Source organism: Eumetopias jubatus, unplaced genomic scaffold (assembly GCF_037043125.1).
Source record: "Eumetopias jubatus isolate StellerSeaLion01/CBP00866 unplaced genomic scaffold, mEumJub1_p1.0 scaffold_3, whole genome shotgun sequence".
Lineage (NCBI taxonomy): Eukaryota > Metazoa > Chordata > Mammalia > Carnivora > Otariidae > Eumetopias > Eumetopias jubatus.
The window spans coordinates 76,371,883-76,386,741 of record NW_028274809.1 but is presented as its reverse complement, the minus strand read 5'-3'; the positions used below and the strand labels follow the sequence as shown (position 1 = coordinate 76,386,741).

Sequence of the window (14,859 nt, the reverse complement as noted above, 5' to 3'; positions counted from 1 at the left end):
TGTATAGAAATCAGAGAAAGCCAAACCAGAGGGGAGAGGAGGAGAAGGGGAGATTGTAGGAAACAGATGTGTGAAAAGCAGGATCAAGAGATTAGGTATCTTCTGGGAAATAGAGATCCAAGTCACAGCCATCTTTTTATTCCCTGATTTTAGTTCCCAGAATCATGATTACACCTCCCTGTTCTTTCTTGGCTTCCTTGAGGTCCACTCATATTGTTTTCTTCATTTATTTTGCTTCATTTTTACACCTTAAGAACTTTGACTAAAACAAATTAAATCAAAGCTTTACCACTCTCATGCTTTGAAATCAAATGGATTGTTTAGATTTTTAAACATTTTAATTTCATTTAACATATTGTTTTGCTATAGGAATAATAATTTTGTTTGTCATATTTTAAAAATGCACACATGTTTAACAAAAGTAAAATAAAATTTACCTCGAATCCCATTATCTGGAAGTAGCTTCTGTTAATGTTTTGATATATTTTCTGGTAATCTTCCATGTATGCCAGCATGCATGCCCAGAAACACACACACACACACACACACACACACACACACACACACATTCTTAATGAACCATGATCAGCAGTCTATATGGTTTTATATTCTATTATTTTTATTTAACAAAATATTTTTTGGAGATTTTTTTTTACTACAACATCATTTAACCATTTTCCTATTTATAATCATTCTGTTTTTAACTTACACAATGTTAATTGTAGGCTTATTGGAGCTTTGATTCTTTTTATTCCTTCTTTCATTCAACAAATCTTTATTAAGTGTCTCCTATGTAGCAAACACTTGTTGATGCAATAAGTTGTATTTGCTTACTTTGAGGAGATTAGAGCCTTAATGTGAAAGAGATTTGTAAACCAATACGTTCATTGAATTCAGGTCAGTCAATTCTTTGAGGAAAAGGGTTGAAAATGCTTCTTGGTGCACCTGGGTGGCTCAATCAGTTGAGCTTCTGGCTCTTGATCACAACCTAGGTCTTGATTTAGGGTCCTGAGTTCAAGCCCTACGTTAGGATACATGCTGGGTGTAAAACAAACAAACAAACAAAAAACAAAAACAAAACAAAAAAATGCTTCTTAAGGGGAACCTGGGTCTTGAACTGAGTCTTGACATATGAATAAATGACTGGAGGGGAGAGTACATATGAAGCAATAAGAGATAAATTAGAAGGGTAAGCAGCACCCAGATCATGGTAGAGGGAAGCTTGTTGCCATATATAAGTAATGGATAAAACTGAAAGTTTTGAGGTGGGGTGGGGGCTTGGTAGATTTGCATTTTCAGTTGATTGTTTTACAGCAAAAGGGACTCTGTCCTTAGGAGAGAGAGAGAGTCCCATCGGATTAGGTCCAACTGTTATGACCTCATTTAATCTTAATTAGCTCCCAAAGACCCTATCTCCAGATTCTAATCACCTTGGGGGCCAGGGCATCAGCATATAAATTTTGGTAGGATACAGTTCAGTCTATAGAAACTGGATGTAAATCTGGAACTTAAGTGACATCTTGGAGCTGGAGATAGAGTTGAGTATGCCTCATTATGAGAATAGATGAGTAAGCCCAGGTGGGCATCTAGAGTAAGAAAGGAAAAGAGTGAAGAACTCTAACATTTATGTTGCACTCAGAAGAGGAGATTGCAAGGGAGACCGAAAAGGAAAGGTCAGTTAGAGGACAAGAAGAAGGCAGGATGTCTCTGAATTTAAAAAAGTAGAGAGTTTAATGTAGAGCTGAAAATTCAACAGTATCAAACAATATGTAGAAGTCAAGGAAAATGAGTCAGAAACTATTTTACCTATCTGAACAAATCTTTAGCTCTTGGCAGTATATAGTAGTGGTACATTCACCCACTCCCCACTTCTTCCTTGTTCCTAGTTTGTCTTTGGCTACTTCATTTGTTCTATTTTACCCCAATTCTTTGTCACATTTCTTGTAACAAGCAATGATAATGGCATAGCGTTAGACTGTCAACTATATAGAAACCGTGCTTGGTATCTATTCCTCTATTGTAAGCTGATTACAATTTTTAATGTTTTATCCTAAAAAAAAAAATGACTGTTGATTAGAGATTGCCTGGGATTATCAGGGACAGAGTGTTGAATAGACAGAACATATCTAATTGGAGAAAAATTGTCACAAGTGAGTCCTCCTTTAGATGGCAAACCATGCTGGTTCTCTATTTGGAGTCAGTTGAATGATATGTGAGATTTATAATGCAGAAGACATGAGCTTAGAACTGTTCAAGCATAACCTTCCCTGGGAGAAATAAAAATTTTTTAAGAGCTGCTTTTTTCAGAAGGAAAGATATTGAGTGAGACCTAATGTTTAGAAAACTTAAAATTCCCATTGTTAAGGAAAGAATATTAGGAAAAGATGAACAGAATAAATTCTGTATAATATCTAGAAATATTATGGGAGAATAAATAAAGACTGGGAATATATCTCCAGATATTCACACAGAACAGTTTCATGGCAAAGGCATTTCCATAAACTTAAATTTAATGTTATTTTAAATTAAGAACAACATGAAATGAAACAGAATATTTGTTGTAAAATGTAGTTTTTGACATGTTATTACATATTATATGTCAAAATATTTGTGGGGGCACCCGGTGGCTCAGTTGGTTGAGCATCCAACTCTTGATGTGGGTTCAGGCCATGATCTCAGGGTCATGGGCTCAAGTCCTGTGTTGGGTTCTGTGCTCAGCGCAAAGTCTGCTTGAGATTCTCTTTCTCCCTCTCCCTTTGCCCGTCCCCCCACTCACTCTCTCCCCCTTCTCTAAATAAATACAATCTTCTAAAAAATATTTGTGAATGAGAAAGATATTATATAATATCCTTCTTTGGTAAGCTTTTCCTAAGAAAAATATAAAATTGGGGGTTTTGTCATCAGAAATGAACCTTGGTCTTCACATGGTAGCAGCTGCATCTCTAGAGCAAAGAAGGATGGTAAACTTTTAGGTAACGCTGAACCTCCTTGCATGCAAGGACATTTATGATACTGACAGTGACATTAATTGAAGGAAATATTGACATTGTCCTAAATAATAATTATGGATTTATAAAATTATTTCATTGTGGGCAAAATCAGAAGTTTTATAAGGTCACAGTGTATTATAGTTTATTATTTTGCCTGTGCTATTTTGCTAGGGAAATAATTTGATTAGTCTGATAAGTTTATTCTTCACAAGGGCATGATGGTTTTTTTTTTTACTCAATAGCCTGTAATTTTATTAGAGCTCACATATTGATTTTTTGTTTTATGATTTGCATCAGTATATTCCCAAGCATGAAGTATTAGATAAGTATCCCTATCATTTGAGGATTATTTTTTTATTTACCTCTTTCTATAAATATGTATTTTTAAAAAAGGCAACATAATTGCCCATTTCCAATCTCCTAACATCTTAAAATAGTCCATGTGTTAAAATAAATAATAGATAACTTTTCTGTGATTATTTTAGCCAATTCTTTAGGGTAATTGAGGCTTTGCTAGAATACATAAAATTTATTTATTATTTAACCTGACATATCTTTATTAGAATTTGCTTATACTTCAGTCTGAACTTTCATTTCTGCTACATTTTGTGGGACATAATCATGCCTTCATAAAGAAATATGATACAACATATGGATTAATAACTAACAGGAGACTTCTACCTTCTGCTTGGCCTATAGAAAGCTGGAAAGAGCATCATTCTCACCTTTAAAACAATCACAACAACAACAAAAATAAAACAATAACAAGAAAAATCTGGACAATCTGAAAATCCACAATTTTTCTTGAACTCCTCAGAGAGCTGAGGTCATAGGGCAGGCAACTAACCAGAAATTTAAGACAGGACATGAGCACTTGTTTGCCTGGGAAAAATGCCACCAGTCAGTGGTAATGTATGATACCTCCTTATATGTGGAATTTAGAAAAGCCAAACTCAGAAAAACAGCAAAATGGTAAGTACCAGGGGATTGGGGTTGGGGGGAATAGGAGAGATGTTATTTAAATGTACTGATTTGCAATTAGTAGTAAATAAATCCTAAGGATCTAATGCACAGTACAGTTAATATAAACAATTATCTTATATAATAATCATCAGACTTGCTGACAGACTAGACCTTAATTATTCCAACCACTAAAAGAAATGGTAATTAGTGATGTGTGATAGAAGTGCTAATTATTGTTGCAATGGCAATCATTACAATATATAAATGTACAAATCAATGTTTACACCTTAAATTTGTACAATGTTATATGTCAGATATACTTCAGCTTAACAATAACCCACAACCCTTGGACCAACTTGTTAAATATACTTCAATAAAAATAAATTTAAAAGGGAATTTAGCTAAACTGGTTACCTAATTTATAAGGCAAAGTGGGCTAGAAAAAGAAGATAGTATCCCCAGGGACTGCAGATATAAGGGAAATTTGCATTTACATGCAGGCTTTTCTTCATGGACCTCAATGGATGCATATACACACACACACACACACACAAACTGGTTAGAGTCCTCAGAGAGCATCTCCTCTAATACAGGGTTATTTTAGGATACAGCAACCACTTCAGTAAAGGCAGAAAACACCATCTGGAGCCTCTCCTTCTTCTTCATAGAAGAAAAGCCTTAAACTGCTGGAGGAAGGATAATAAAGCATGACTTTTAGGGTCCCCCACTGAAGCTGGAGAAAGGTAGCAGAAAAATACCCTCTTTCTCTGGAGAAAAGTCAAGAGAACCTCCTAGTCCCAGAACAACAGCTGGAGGAAGAGGCTGGAGTGCTGAGAAGGCCACATCTCTAGACACAGGGACACAGAGTCTAGTTAAGACTGAAGGTGAATCAGAGCTACAGAACACTCACCATACTTAGCCTGCACCAATCAGGCTAACACCCTTCAAATAACAAGTGACAGTCAAATACTGCTGGGTTAGTGAAAGAACGGGCAGAGAGACTTTCTTTGAGGCACAGAACAAAGGGAAGCCCTAAAGTTGAGGGTGGAAAGGCTTGAGGGAAAACTCTATCCAACTAGTCCCTATCCTAAACACAAGATAATTCCAGAGGAATTTGAAGCCCTTGGTATAGAGAGCAACCTTGGTATTAGCAAATCCCAAACCTAGTTCAACTGCTGGATAGATTGATTCAAACCCAGCACTAACAAAAGGATACTCACTCTCATTTAAAGACATAAAAGCTATTTATTCAGTCTCTAATATACTACACAAGATGCTTAGCTTCAAACAAAATCTATGAGCTACAGAAAATGGCACAATAAAGTGGACATACTGCCGGATTAAAAAAAAAATCAACAGAACCAAAGATATGACCCAGATAATAGAACTACCAGACAGAAAATTTAAAATAACTATTATTATTTTAAAAAAGTCTAATGTAAAAAGTGAAAAATATGCATATTACATAGGTAATTTTAGCAGAGCTGGAGACCATAAGAATCAAACAGAAATGTTAGTAATGAAAAACACTGTAAGGAAAATGAAGAAAGCCTTTGATGGGCTCATCAGTATGCTTGTTACAGCTAAGGAAAGAATTTTTATACTTGAATGTAGGTCCACAGAAATAAAATTACTCAGACTGAAAAACAAAGAGGAAAAAGTCTAAAAACGTGGAAAAATCAGAACACATCAAGAGTTATGGTACAAGGACGCCTGAGTGGCTCAGTCGGTTAGGCATCTGCCTTCGGCTCAGGTCATGATCCAGGGTCCCGGGATCGAGTTCCGCATTGGGCTTCCTGCTCTGCTGGGAGCCTGTTTCTCCCTCTGCCTGCCGCTTGCCCTGCTTGTGCACGCTTTCTCTCTCTGACAAATAAATAAATAAGATCTTTAAAAAAAAAGCATTATGGTATAATATCAAATAGTGTATTTGTAATCACAGAAGAAGCAGTTTTACACATGTGTAATTATAATTCCAGATGAAGACAAAAGAACAGACTAAAGAACTATTTGAGGAAATAATGGTAAAGAATTTTCAAAAATTAATCAGAAAAACATTGAAAATTTAATGAGAAAAAAATCAGTGAGGAAAAGATCAAAGCACAGATTGAAGAAGTTCAGAGAACCAATTAATACACACAAACACACATACAAGGCAAATCACATTCAAACTAATAAAAACCAAAGACAAAAAGAAAATCTTGAAAGCATCCAGAGGAAAAGACATCACATATAGCAGACTTCTCATCAGAAACTATGCAAGCCAGAAGACATAGGATGACATCTTTAAAATGCCTAAAGAAAACAATTGTCAACTGAAATTTGATACCCACTGAAACTTACCATAATAAAGGAGAAAAAAAGGTTTTCTTTGACAAACAAAAATGAAGAGAATTCATTGTCATCAAACTGCCCTATAAAAAGTGTTTAAAGGAGTTCTATTATGGTATGGAATATGATACCAGATAAAATTTGAATATAGAGAAAGAAATAAAGGTCACTGAAAATGAAATGAGTGAAGGTAGAAATAAAATTCACTTTTCTCTTATTTTTAATGACTTTGAAGGATAACTGATCATCTAGAGAAAGTCAGTAGAATTCAAATATGGCCTATTAACAGGATTAAAAAGGGACATTAAATAATGATAAAGAGGTCAATTTTCCAAGAAGAGTTAATGATCCAAAATATGCATGTCCTTAATAACATTGATTCAAAATATGAGACAAAAATGAATAAAATTGAAAGGATAAATAGAAAAACCCACAATTATAATTGAAGACTGCAATATTCCTCTTTCAATAATTAATAAAACAACTGGAAGTATAATAAATAAGGTTATAAGGACCTGAGCATTTTAATCAACCAATTTTGACCAAACTGACATTTATATAACAGTCCAAACAACAATAGTAGAATAGGGGCGCCTGGGTGGCTCAGTTGGTTAAGCCACTGCCTTCGGCTCAGGTCATGATCCTGGAGTCCCGGGATCGAGTCCCACATTGGGCTTCCTGCTCAGCAGGGAGTCTGCTTCTCCCTCTGACCCTCTTCCCTCTCGTGCTTTCTAGCTCTCATTCTCTCTCTCTCTCTCAAATAAATAAAAAAAATCTTAAAAAAATAGTAGAATAGAATGCAAATTTTTTTGAAGTGCACATGGAACATTCACCATGACAGACCATATTCTAGGACATAAAATAAACCTTAATAAATTCAAAGGAATAAAAATCATAGCATGTTCTCTGAACATAAATAAACTTAAAACAGAAAAATATATCTGAAAAATTCTCAAATATTTGGCAATTAAGAACACTAGTAATCCACAGAAGAAGTTTCAAAAGGAATTGAAAATATTTTTAATATTAAAAATATGAAATGATAACATTTGTGGAATAGAACTAATACAACTCTTAGTGGAAAAGTCATAGCACTAGAGGCTTATATTAGAAAAGAAGAAAAGACATAAATCAGTAATCGAATTTTCTACCTTAAGGAACTCTAAACAGAAGAACATATTAAATCTTTGAGAAGCAGAGGAAGAAAATAATAAAGATAGGAGCAGCAATAATGAAATTTAGAACAATAATAGAGGATTATAATAAATAATAGAGAAATTAATTAAGCTAAAAGCTGGTGTTTGGGAAAAAAAAAAAGCAGCATTGAATTTGACAAACCTCTACCCAGACTAACCAAGAAGGAATCAAAAGAGAGATAGATGGCAGACACTGTCAAAATTGGAAAAGAAAGAGCATATCACTACATACCTCACAATGTTAAAATAGATTTTAAAGGTTATTATATACTATTGTATACCATATATTCAAAAATTTAGATAAGATAAACCAATTCCTTAAAAGACATAAAATACCAGATTTAACTCATGAAAACATAGATTACATGTATAGTAGTATCTGTAGTTAAAAACCATTTAACAAAGAAAAATTCCAGGCTTGTAAATTACAAGTTAATTTACAAGAATTAACTTGTAAATTCTATTAAACATTTAAGGAAGAAATAATACAAATTCTACCCAGTTTTCCAGAAAATGGAAGGAACTTCTCAATTCATTTTATGAAGCCAGGATTTATCAAATACCAAAACCAAATGTAAACATCATCGAACAAACAAATGAAAAAACAAAAACAAAAGAAAACTACCAACCAATAGGTAGTAATAGATACTGAAGTCTTCAACAAAATTTTAGGAAAAAAATGTCCAACAATATATTAAAAGGAAATTATATCATTAACAAGTGGGTTTATCTAGATTATCCCAAGCTTGTTTAACATTTGAAAATCAAGCAATGTAATACACCATATTAATAGAATAAAGAAGGTAATGTATATGTTGTCTCAATAGATGCAGAAAAAGCGTCTGGTGAAGTTTAACATCCATTCATGATAAACCTTTCAAAATATTATAGAAAGATAATTCCTTAGTGTGAAAAAGACATCTGTTAAAATAACCAGCATTGTATTTATTAATTAAAGACTAAATGCTTTTCCCCTAAGATTAGTAACAAAGTAGGTGAATATACAATTGACTTTTTTTTTAAGATTTTATTTATTTATTTGAGAGAGAGAGAGAGAGCACATGAGAGGGGGGAGGGTCAGAGTGTGAAGCAGACTCCCTGCTGAGCAGGGAGCCCGATGCGGGACTCGATCCAGGGACTCCAGGATCATGACCTGAGCCGAAGGCAGTCGCTTAACCAACTGAGCCACCCAGGTGCCCCAGTTGACTTTTTTTTACATTGACCTTGTAGCCTGCAACCTTTATAAATTCACTTTGTAATTCTAGAAGTTGTTTTATGGATTGTTCAGTGTTTTCTACATAGAAAACAATGTTATCTGAATAGGTCTTGGGTGGGGGGAAAGATAGAGTCCCTAACTAGACCTACACTAATAGTGTCAATTTTTCAAGCAGTGTGAAGGAAATGCAGTAGAGAAAGATAATCTTTTCAATAAATGGTGTGGGAAACTTTTGGACAACTACGTGTAAAAAAACAAACAAACGTTGATCCGTATACGACACCCTATACAAAAATTTGCTCAAGATAATTATAGACCTAAATGTAAAACATCAAACTGTACAATGCCAAGAAATCATATGAGAAAATCTTTGTGTCTTGGATAAGACTAAGAATTCTTAGATATGATACCAAAGTCATGATCCATAAGAGAAAATATTAATATATTTAACTTTATCAAAATAAATTTTTGCTCTGTGGAAGACTCTGTTAAGACAATGGAAAGACAAGCCACAAATTGGGAGAATATATTTCCAAATCATTTAGTTAACAAAGGATTTGTGTCCAGGATATATGAAGAATTCCTACAAATTAATAATAAGAAAACCTATCCAATTAAAACAAATGAGTAAAAGATGAACAAGCTCTTCACCAGAGAATATATATGGATGATAAATAATCACATGAAAAGATGCTCAACCTCATAAATCATAAAGGAAATGCAAATTAAAAATACAAGAAATATCACACGCCTTTTATTATAGTTCAATAAAAAAAGGAAAAACTGACAATAATGGATGCTAAAGAGGATATGGAACAATTTGTCAATATGGAACAATTCTCACAGTGCTTGTGAAAATGTAAAATGGTCCGGTCACTTTGGAAAACAGTTTGTCAGTTTCTTATCAAGTTCAACATACAATTACTGTATAACCCAGCAGTTGCACTAATAGGTATATACGTGGGGAAATAAAAATTTATGTTTATACAAAATCTTGTACATAATTGTTTTTAGCAGCTTTATTCATAACCACCAAAAAATGGAAATGCTCAAGATGCCCTTCCATCAGGAATGGATAAACAAACTGTAATGGAACCATACAGTGAACACTCAGCCCTGAAAGGGAATAAACTATTGACATACACAAAAACATAGATGAATCACAAATATATTTTGCTAAGTGAAAGAAGGCAAACACAAAAGACTACATGGTGTGATTCCATTTATGTGATATTTTAGAAATGGCCAAAAAATAAATTTTCAGAATAAAATTAGTGTCAGTAGGTGAAGTTTCCCTTGGTTTGCTTACTGTTCATCACTTCTCTATTCCCACTATTCAGTGGTGTGTGTGTGTGTGTGTGTGTGTGTGTGTGTGTGTGGTAATTTTAGTAGTAAATATTTTACACCAAAACATTATTTGCCATAGAAATGAGTGTGAACAGCCTGTAGCTTAATTCTTTTCACATGGTATGATGGTCAGTTAGAAGTCAAATGGACACTAGGATTTAGTATAATCTAGAACTTTAGCCCTATAACTAGGTTATATTTTGTCTACACTGGTTAATGTCACTGCAAATTGTTTCTCCATCACTGAATTACAAATAGGAGTAGTAAGAACATTTTTTAAAAAAATATTTATTTATTTATTTTGGAGAGAGAGAGCAGGAGCGGGGAAGGGCAGAGGGAGAGAGAGAGAGAGAGAGAATCTCAGGTGACTCCCCTCTGAGCATGGAGCCCAGAGACGGGGCCCTGTCTTACTCCTGAGATCACGACCTGAGTAGAAACCAAGAGTCCAACACTTAACTGACTGAGCCACCCAGGCACCCTAGGAGTAGTAAGAAAATTAACAGATATCTAGCATGCTATTATTAAACAATAATTTCCTTAAAGTAGAAAACTCTCAAATTGGAGTGGTTTAAACTATTAATTGATGTTTAAGTTTAAACAGTATGTTAGATCCATGAAGGCAGACATGCTTTGATCACTGTGTTATTTATTAATGCCTAGAGCAATGATTGGAACATAGTACATATTTGTTGGATAATTTGTTGGATAAATGAATCTATAATGAGAACACAGCATAACTAAATATAAGAAAACCATTTTTCTAAGATATGTTTTAGCAAAATCTAGAGTATATATACCTTAAACACGTTGGGGATTTTAGCATTGCTATATTACAGATATGGGTTGAACACTTAGTCACATCTGGGGAGGGAAAAATGAAGAACAAATAATCCCTTTGAGGTGAAGATCTTATTCCATGCCTAATATTGAAGATACCTAGTAAGTCTTCACTGTTGACGGATTTATAAACCTGACTTTCTATTATTTACTAATTTTTTGATGATTTCTTTGTTCTAGTGTTTTTAACTTATCCATAATAAGAGCTGTTTGGTTATTTCTCCTCAATATACATATAAATTTATCTATTCTGAGAATTATTTATTAAGACGAACGGAATTTTTGTGCCACCTTTGATACCATTTGTCGGCTATTAGTGTGTAATTGAAGAAATACTGCTATCACAACATGACTTCCTTAGAGGCCTTCTTTAGTCACAAAGTGATAATATTTTATATTATAGCCCTTTTGTTTAAAAATATTTATGCCTGAAATAGCAAAATTGATCCCTTGATATACCTGATATATTCTAATTGTCTTGAGTGGGAGCCACAGATTCTGAATTGCAGGTACCATCGCAGTAAATGTGATTTAACTCATGCAAAATTTATACAATGATGACAAACAAAAGCTTCTGAGAGAATCATTGTTTTACCACAGAGCAGTTTATACATCTCAGACTCAATTCCTAAAGTGTAAATTAGCCTTGACTTAGCATTAGTTCATTTGATGCATGCCAAGTAATGGCAAGAAAATGTTCTTTGTGGCCCATGGGTGGCATATGGGTGTAAATGTGTGTCTGTGTGTATTCATACACACAACTTTTCCCACACACTTTCTTCTTTAAACGAAAACTTCTTCTTTCACTTTCCTTCACACCATCATGTGTTGTTACTTTGACCTCCATGGACAAAGGGAAGCTGCCCTCTATTCCAATGAAAGGCTGAAGAAAATACTGTAAGCTTCTAGGAAAAGTCTGGGGATGGTCTTCAAATTTGGCTGGAGATTGGAAACACTTGTGGAGTTTTTTTTTAAAAGTACTGATGCCTTGGATCTAGCCTCAGGGCTTCTGATTTAAAATGTATTGTGGGTAGACTGGATATTAAGATTAAAGAAACAAACAAAACCAAAAACACAAACAAAACCCCGACTCCCTGGATGCTCCTAATGTGCAGGGAAGTTTGGAAACCACTGCTCTAGAAAATATAGTTTATATACGTGCCTAATAAACAGAGATACTTGTATATTTGTTAAGATTTTATTTATTTATTTGACAGAGAGTGAGAGAGCGCACAGAGGGAGAAGCAGGCAGAGGGAGAGGCTCCCCGCTGAGCAAGGAGCCCAGCGCAGGGCTCTATCCCAGGACCCTGGGATCATGACCTGAGCCGAAGGTAGACGCTTAACCCACTGAGCCACCCAGGCACCCCGATACTTGTGTATTTAGAAACAGAAGCAATATTTTATTATTTTAAAAATGTATAAAAGTTATTTTTTTGAGGAATTTAAGGTGATTTGATGTACCACATCAATCTTCAAGAAGGGCTGTGAATAGGGGCGCGTGGGTGGCTAAGTGGGTTAAGCGTCTGCCTTCGGCTCAGGTCATGATCCCAGGGTCCTGGGATCGAGCCCCACATCCCTCTACCACTACCCCCTGCTTGTGCTCTCTCTCTCTCTTTCTGTCAAATAAATAAATAAATAAATAAATAAATAAATAAATAAATAAAATCTTAAAAAAAAAAAGAAGGGGTATGAATTAAGGTGTAATTGTTCTTTTTGTGGAGTGTACAGAATGGAAAATGACCCACCTTAAGAGTCAGGAAACATGTCTTTCAATGGTAATTCTTCCACTTCCTAAATGTATTGCGTTAGCTGGGCTTCTTATGAAATTTAGTTCCTTATGTATAAAGTGCAGATAGCAATAGAGTCCTTATGATATATTGAAAATTAAATGGTATATGTGAAGGTAATTCTTAAGCACTGTACAGATTTCAGGTGTAATTATTCACTGCTATCCATAGCCTACTTCTGGCCTTTCGTTTGTATAAAGTATTTTTTTGAGATCATTTTACTGAGTAACATATTTACTGTTAACCCATTCATGTTTTTTTCATTAGAAAATCATTCATTCAAATGTCAGTTAAGTGTTTTTCAGACACTTGGTAGGTGTTGTAGATACATGGTTCTCGTCTCAGTTGAGTCCCCATTTAATGCACAAGAAAGATACATGTGCGCACACACACACACATTTGTATTTTGGATGGTGGGGGAAAATCCAGAATATGCACAACTAAAATATGAACGTGACAGATCAAGGAGGTCATTTTGGAGTCCTTTAAAACCGAAAACAAAAAATTTCAACTTTAAGGTATTTTTCTAATGTCTCTTGAGCATTGGCATTGTGGTGCATGGAATGAGATATACTGTGATTAAGAAATATTTTTATTGGGAGGTTATAAACTAAAGGATAAATGGTTAGGCTCTGAAATCATACTGTCTTGGCTCAAATCTTTGCTCCACCACAAGTTAGCTGCACGATCTTGGGCAGATTATCAACTTCTGTGTTTTACTATCATCTGTGAAGTAAGCTAATAATAATAATATCTGCTTCTTGGAGCTGTTATGAGAATTAATGCAGTAATACCTTTACATTTCTTTGAATGATGCCTGACACAGAGGGAATGGTCATTCACAATTTATTATAAAATTACTTTGATGATATCACTTACTCAGGAAGTATATTCTTTCTGACTTTTTATGCATCAAAATGGTTAATTGGAAATCCTTTACTCTTATGGTAGGTGCTAGTCATTACTCAATTGGAGGAGAAAATGATTTCATCAGTAAGATATAGGAGAAAGTTGACAAAAGTAAAATACTTTTATTTTAAATCAACATATCAATATTTTCTTTTTCTGCTTTCAGTCTCAAACCTAAAAGTATTCATAAGACATTTGCATCCTCTGTATAAGACCATGTGGCAATTTTAAAGAGAACAACTGTGTACATAGAAAGTGCTGCTATGAAACTTCATCAGTAGAAAAAATAGCAAACATATAAGAAGTTTGGGACTGCAGCTAAGGCATGGGATTATATTCATTTGGTTTGACTGTTTATTATGAGTAGGACACAATTATAAGCTAAACTACACATTTCAGATGGATTGGTATTATAAATTCAGTGGTTATCTTGTTCTTTGTTGAAAATCTTTATTTTATAGATTTCAGGGCCTGTGAGGGTTTTATAAAATGTGGCTTCTTCCATGACTGAATGTATTTTGTTGTAGAAATTACAATAGTTTAAATGGGAAACCTTCTGGACATTTTTTAGACTATGGTATTTTGCTTGTTTTTTGCAATAAGTACATCACTACTTTTTAGCATTCAGCTCTTGTTCTGAAGCCTGAATAATATATTTATATATATGTATATCTGTAAATATACAAATAATATATTTATATTTGCATATTTATAAGTGTATAAAATATCTAAATTATGTATACTATATATAAATGTTAAAGAGAGTCTTTTGATAGAAAATGTAGAGTTTTCATTGCCCTCTAATTGGAGGATGTTTTATCTTAGAAAATGTGCTGCATTTTCTTTTGGGCAAATACTATGACAGAATTGATCAAAACCAGTATAAACACAGTATTAAATTTACACACAAGAGAAGAGGTACACCATGAATTAATTTATATAAATCATTAAGATGACCATAAAACATGTTGACAAATGAGAAGTTCAGAATTCCTTCGGCCTGGCTTATCTTACTGAGTATATTTTTTTAAACAGACATAAGAATTTATACAGATACTATGCAATTTTTCTCTTATGATATAAAATGTAATTTGTATTTAGTTACTGTTGATATAGGAAACTGCTAATGTCTTTCAAAATCATCATGATATTGGAGATGAGGTTTATAATGCATATCTAATTCAAATATAGATTTTACTGCTTTTTTCTTTTTGTTTCTGTATAATCTTTAAAACTAACCAAAAGGTTGGCTAAGGTATGGTGTCTTCCTCATCCCAAGGCTATGT

The 14,859-nt window shown here is 34.0% G+C and overlaps 1 protein-coding gene across 2 annotated transcripts in view; it reads left to right on the top strand.

Moving 5' to 3' along the window:
- Nucleotides 1-14,859, top strand: part of GALNT13 (polypeptide N-acetylgalactosaminyltransferase 13) — a 458,838-nt gene that overhangs the window by 49,308 nt on the left and 394,671 nt on the right. The window lies entirely within an intron of this gene.